General features: G+C 41.9%; 1 pseudogene across 1 annotated transcript; it reads left to right on the top strand.

Annotated features, from left to right (window-relative positions):
- The first annotated feature begins 2,105 nt into the window (after positions 1-2,105).
- On the top strand, positions 2,106-5,964 carry LOC309615328 (mitochondrial intermembrane space import and assembly protein 40 pseudogene; annotated as a pseudogene). Its single transcript has one exon. The product of its transcript is annotated as a mitochondrial intermembrane space import and assembly protein 40 pseudogene (transcript).
- The last annotated feature ends 1,094 nt before the right edge of the window (positions 5,965-7,058 follow it).

Consider the following 7,058-nt stretch of genomic DNA (forward strand, 5'->3'; position numbering starts at 1 on the left):
ATCTCACTTAACTTTGAGCAGGCAACTAACTACAAAGCGTGATTTCTCAATAACCTACATCAGGGTACTGAAACAGGAGGGAAAGGGCCAGGGCACAACCTTTAGAAGAATGATGTAGACTGAGGACATGACAAACTGATTAGAACCAAATGGGTCCAAGATGGCAGACAAGCTGACTTTCACTAGACCTTGAGCCTCAGTGTATGCTCATTATAACACAACAGCAAGCGAAATGACATACCCACAGGCACCATGACAGTTCCAAGGCCGACCATAAAGATCGAAAAGTGGGCGGTGGCCCAATTCCTGGAAATCCCCACCCCTTCCTGAAATAGCAGGAATACTCCTCCCACTCATTAGCCTATGAAATTACCCACCACTATAAAAACTGACAACCTCCATACCCTGGTGCTGCTCTCACCTTTTGAGATGGTCCACACTCTGTCTGCGGAGTGTTTCTCTCTAAATAAATCCACTTCTTACCTATCACTTTGTCTCTCACTGAATTCTTTCTGCGATGAGACATCAAGAACCTGAGTTTCATTAAGTTCTGAAACCAAGTGTGTAATCTCAGTTGGAAGACTGTGGGTTTTGGCTGGGTTTGAGTCCAGGCACATGGGTTCAAGTCCCAGTCTGAGGTGCACGGTTTCAGTACCAGTCCTAATGTTGACTCCTTATGGCATTATTATTATTCCATGACAAATTAGAGCTTTAAGAGATCATTTAACATTTTCAGTAGTTTTTACAGCTAATTTTATTAGTCTAGGCAATTGCCTGCACCTGTTTCAACAGTCAAATTGAATTTTTGCTTACTAAATTAACTCAGTTCTGAGTAAACTTTTAAAAATGCATATATTTTAAGAAGCAAACAGAAAAATTTTGGTGTGTGTCTTCTGTACCATAGAAGCTATTGTGGAAATGTGTGTCAGAATGTTGCCATTAATGCCTTAAATGTGCTATTGCCTTTCCCTCCTCTTCTGGCTCAGTGTGATGGACCTGGGTGGTAGGTTACTGTTGTAATCCTCTTGTTCTTCTCTACACTGTGTCACAGACTCTGTCATTATTTAGTTCCTAATTTATCAGAGGTTTTTTTAAAAAAACTGAAGTAATAGTTGATTTACAATGTTGTGTTAGTTTCAGGTGTACAGCAAAGTGATTCAGATCTTTTTCAGATTCTTTTCCATTATAGTTATTACAAGATATTGACCATAGTTCCCTGTGCGATACAGTAGGTCTTTGTTGTTTATCTATTTTATATACAGTAGTGTATATCTATTGTATTAGTCCCAAACTCCTAATTTATCCCTCCCCCACCCTTTCCCTTTATGATAACCATACATTTGTTTTCTATGTCTGTTTGTTATCAGAGTGTTTTTGGTTGGAACATTTTCCCTCACCCACATCTTAGATCTCTTAATGACTAATTTATTTTTCATAATCCATGGGCTTTTCAGAAACCTAAAATCATATTTAACTGGCTTTAGTTGAGAGTCTGTTGACACAGACAGTCTCAAAGCGGATTATACTTCAATTCCTTGATCCTCAGTATTCATACGAGATTAATAATAAAGATAAATAAAATTATAATGGTGAAATTTATGAGGCTAATGGATATTAATGTTTTTTAAACACAAATATATATTAGGAATATATATTAGAACACAAGTGTCCTTGAGCTAGAACCTGTGTTGGAGATCTTTGAATACTCTGTTTTTTTGGTAAGGCGAAGAGAATCCAAAAAAGAATCACTTTTTATTACCAAGGGGAACGATTGCTGTCAAATTATTATATATATATGTATTTTTTTAAAATTTTATTTATTTACTTATTTATTTTTGGCTGTGTTGGGTCTTCGTTTCTGTGCGAGGGCTTTCTCTAGTTGCGGCAAGCGGGGGCCACTCTTCATCGCGGTGCGCGGGCCTCTCACTATCGCGGCCTCTCTTGCTGCGGAGCACAGGCTCCAGACGCGCAGGCTCAGTGGTTGTGGCTCACGAGCCCAGTTGCTCCGCGGCATGTGGGATCTTCCCGGACCAGGGCTCGAACCCGTGTCCCCTGCATTAGCAGGCAGATTCTCAACCACTGTGCCACCAGGGAAGCCCCAAATTATTATACTGATGATCCTAATTCAAAGCTTCAAAGTGGTTTCTAAGTCAAGTGTTAAGATACTAAGCATACACTCAGGCACTGTGTTAGAAAATCCTATAATGCAGTTCCAAAAGCAGTGTTTCCCATCTTCCCTTCATGATGTGCTAAAGCAGACTGACAGCATGGTGCCGGGCTCAAAGCCACAGATTTAGGAAATGTTGGGGAAAAACAGCACTACCGTTAAAATTGTGTGCAGAAAGTTTAAATTCATCGCTGCATCTTTAAAAGACCTTTCCATCAATTACTGGTTTTATTGGTTTTGGATTTTTCCCTTTTAGCTTCTAAGGCTGATAAAAATATAATTGAACACCGAGCGAAACTGGAGTTCTAATTCTCATTCTATTTCTGTGCCATAATTAGTTTTTATTAATCTTTCCCTCCAAATCTGGGTTGCTGTGTGAATAACAAGCATGTCTTAATACATATGGGTTTTCATTCTATATATTAAATGATACGGCTATTGTGTCGGGAAGGAAAAAACTGGCTGGTAAACCTGAAAAAGTACAAAAGCTATTTCCTTCCTTCTAACCTTCCTTTTTCTACATTCTTTAACTGTATTTCATGATCATTAGTAGTTTGACATTGAAGTTAAGGAGAAAGTGATTACATATTTACTCTTGCTCCTGAAATCATTGTTTATACTTAAAATATCTTTACCAGGATGATTTGCTGTTCTTTCTAAAGTGTCCCTTTTTTGGGGGACTTCCCTGGTGGCACAATGGTTAGGAATCCGCCTGCCAATGCAGTGGACATGGGTTCGAGCCCTGGTCCGGGAAGATCCCACATGCCACGGAGCTACTAAGCCTGTGCACCACAACTACTGAGCCTGTGCTCTAGAGCCCGCGAGCCACAACTACTGAAGTCCACGCGCCTAGAGCCCGTGCTCTGCAGCAAGAGAAGCCACCGCAATGAGAAACCCGTGCACCGCAATGAAGAGTAGCCCCCGCTCGCCGCAACTAGAGAAAGCCCGCGTGCAGCAACGAAGGCCCAACACAGCCATAAATAAATAAAGTGTCCGTTTTTTCTTGCCACTAACGCAACCAAGAAGGAATCACTTTAACTGAACAATTGTAAACTGGCCTTTAAGTACTAGACCAGGCATTCAAAGAGATACCATTTATCTGTAATATATTTTTTAAAGTGGTATTTGCTGTTCCAAACAATCTTGTTACCAGGGCATGACTTGAGTCTGGTCACTCATGATCAGTTATTCAACATCAGCCTTGAACAGATGGGACCGACGGCGTGAGGCCGCCGCCGCAATCGCCGCGAGGTCGGAGCGTCGGGCTGCACCATGGCCTGCTGCCGGCAGGAAGGGAAGGATAGAATCACACTGGTGACCGGAGAAGACCGTGAAACTCCAAGCAACGCGGAGCTGGTGGCCGGCGACCCCAATGACCCGCACGAGGAGCACGGACTGATCCTGCCCCACCGAGACGACATCAACTGGAACATGCCTGGGGGCATGGCCAGCGGCCCACGTGGGGAACAGTTCAAGGCGGCCTTCTCCTGCTTCCACTACAGCACAGAGGATGTCAAGGGGTCGGACTGTGTAGACCATTCCGGGCCATGCAGGAGTGCATGCAGAAGTACCCAGACCTCTATCCCCAGGAGGAGGAGAAGCCAGTGGATCGATTAGAGGAAACGGCTGTCTCTGAGGCCGCCACGACCAAAGAAGAGGAGGGGTCCAGCTAATGAGGGCCCTGGGCGCTGGGCTCCAGCCTCCTTCAGAGAGGATGAACCTCTCCAAGAAAGTGTCTCTCCCTCTGTTGTTCTGTGCACTGTAATGTACAAAGTAACTTATTGAGCTGATCAGGGGTCTTGGCCCCTGGACATCTACACTGAAAAATGGGTTGTACGTATGTGTGTCTCACATGAACCTATCAGCGAATGTAGCTGCCACTTTTGAATTCTCTTCTCAGATTGTCCTGAATTTTGCCACTTTGAAATAATGTGCTGAATAATCTCAGCAACCAAAAATCATTACCTGGGAGTGTCTTGTGGGTGAGCTGATTTATTCTGATTCATTGTATCCCTTTTAGTAGATTTTATACCCAGTTGGAAAGTGAAACAGAAACAAAACATCTTCCTTTAGAAATGCTGGAGGGGGGCCATTCCTTGTAGAAGAGGCGGGATGATCAGACCTTGAGTATTTGATGAAGCACTCTGCTTCATTTCTCATATATTTTGGTTTCCAGTTTGCATTGAGCTCCAGGTTTTCTACATTTGGAAAACAGAGCTTTGGACCCTCTGAGTGACCCCCTTTGTAAGTGAAGAGAAAGGCTGGTTTTTTCTGTTCTTGCTATTCCAAAAGCCCTGCTTTGGGGTCTGTGCTCACACTGGCTCTGTCTCAGCCTGTTCAGATGCAATGTTCTTGAGAGGTGGGGACCTAATCATTACTAAAGTAGCACCCAAGAGAGGAAACCATGTCAATTAAAAGGAAAACATGATTTAAAACAAATGAAAAAACCAGATGGGACCACACGTCCTACCCCAGAGGCACACTCATTCTGATCTAGTTCATCACCAAAACCCAGCTCAAACACAGCTGTCAAGGGCATTTATTCCCCAAATGCTGGTAAACTAGAGATGTCAGACAGTGAAATTTGAAGATCACACACTAAGTGCATCGTGTTCAGTAACCACACAGACACACACAAGGGGAGAGAGTTAGGGCTGTTTTGCTGGTTGCAGAGGTGAAGCAACTAAAGCCATGGTTAAACTATTGATAGAAGGAATTCCACTATGGCTGCCGCGAAGCCGAATTGTAAATGCTTTAAAGGTTTGACTTTGCCAAGGAAAGAAAGTGATGCAGGTATCCAGCCCCCTGATGCAGTCTCTCCTTGATCTCCCTGTGGGGAATTCAGCCCCTGCCCTGGAAAGGTTCACAGTCTAGTGTGAGGAAGGTGGACACGTAAAGAGATGATGGTTGTGGGATTGAAATAAGAAAGCATTTCTCCTTCCCTGGAAAGAGTGGCCTGGGGGCCAGAGACAAAGCTTTTTCCTTCTCTCCCAGGGCTGACCTCCAATGCAGATGACTTCGCTGATAGTCATAACTAGAAAAAGCAGACTGAGCTAGAATTTCAAAACTACACCTGAACCGTACCACTCATGCATTCAACTGGGCTACAATGCAAATACTATCGCAAGAATTAAGATGTGTATTGTGTGTGTGTGTGTTCATGTTGCTTAATTTACTATTATGTTTCTAACACCAGGCATATAGGAATTTCTTATTTTCATTTTTATGGCAGCAGAAGAGAGAAAGAAAAATTGTTTTAGAAGCACTTGTAGAAGAGAATATGCTGAATTATTTCCTAAGGCATAATATTCGAACCGGCAGCTGGGCTAATGCAATGCTGAATTCCGAACTAGTTTCCCTTTTAAGACCCCATTTAGATCATAGTTTGGAGTGGCAGGAAGTACAGCTTGAAAGTTGATGTCAAGTTAAGTAGCAGTGGGTAGGTGAGTTATCTTGCCCACCTAGGGTGTGTAGAACATATTTAAAATACTCTACAATATATATTTATTATCATAAATGCTTCTGCCAGTTCAAGAATTGGCTAAGAATTGGCCTCTTCCAGGAAGCTTTATTCACTAATGTCCCCCCTCCTGGCCCACATGCGTATGATCCCATTCCAGTACTTTGCATTTCCCTTTCCACTCTACCTGGGCTGGTGGTTTTGGAGTGTTTACTTAGAATTGTGATGTTTGACTAGATCAGAACTTCTTGAAAACCAGGTCAGCTTCCATGTCCTTTGGTTTACTCAGTAGCACAAAGTGTTGCCTGCTAATTAATTCTAATTTTTAAGAATCCTAATTTTTAAAAAGATTCTTAGTTTACCTTTTTCCTGAGAAAACTGCTTTTTCTTTTTTTTGGATGAGCATATGCTGACTTGTCCCTAATTTTCAGGTAACAGGTAACGGCACAATTCTAAATAATGAAGTACTGTATTCTCTTGGACCCAGGACTAAAGCTTTGAATAAAACCAGTTGTAATTTCCAACCCAGTATGAGCTGCATAAAGAGAATTGGAGGGACTTCCCTGGTGGTCCAGTGGTTAAGAATCTACCTTCCAACGGAGGGGACGTGTGTTCGATCCCTGGTCATGGAACTAAGATCCCACACGCTACGGGAAAACTAAACCTATGCGTGGCAAACAGAGAGAAGCCCGCAACGAAGACTCAGCGCGGCCAAAAAAAAAAGAAAGAAAGAGAGAGAGAATTGGAGTACATTTAATTTACAGTAAGGAGGAGAAATTGGCTTGTGATTCAGTGAAATGAGCATCAAAAAAGATAAGTGTTTCAGAGAATAAAGTCCTTCAACACCTGGATTTGACAAAACTAGTTGACAAAAATTCAGATGAGTTAGTTATAGAGTTGCTATCATGAAAAAATATGATACCTAATAGGTTTTTTTTTTTTTGACTTAACTTTTTTTTTTAGAGCAGTTTTGCTCTTACAGCAAAATTGAGAGGAAGGCACAAAGATTTCCCATATAACCCTTGCCCCAGTACGTGTATTATCTTGTAGGATTTTTGCCTTCTGTATTTTAGGTACTTTCAGAAACAAGCTAGGCAGAACCTTGTAAAAGTGGGAGAAAAAACCCCCAGCAACTTTACAAATGTCAAAACCTTCAGAGATTTAAAATAGTGCTGAGTGTGGTTATGGGAGAGGGTTCACTGTAATCTATATTGAAACCAGGCCAATGTCCTTATTTATAACCTATGGTTGCTGAAATAACATTCTTTGTTAGCACTAGAATTTCCCTGAGTGTTTTATGTAGGAAAAGTGACACTTGTAGTCATCTTCTGATTTAATTGCTTCTTCATACTTTTTTTGGGAGAAAAGCTTATTTTTTAAGAAATGAGGAGCCTCTATAGAAAATTGCATTTCCCAAGAAAGCAATTTATT

This window comes from Balaenoptera borealis, assembly GCF_965194805.1.
Source record: "Balaenoptera borealis genome assembly, chromosome: 17".
In the NCBI taxonomy this organism is placed as follows: Eukaryota; Metazoa; Chordata; class Mammalia; order Artiodactyla; family Balaenopteridae; genus Balaenoptera; species Balaenoptera borealis.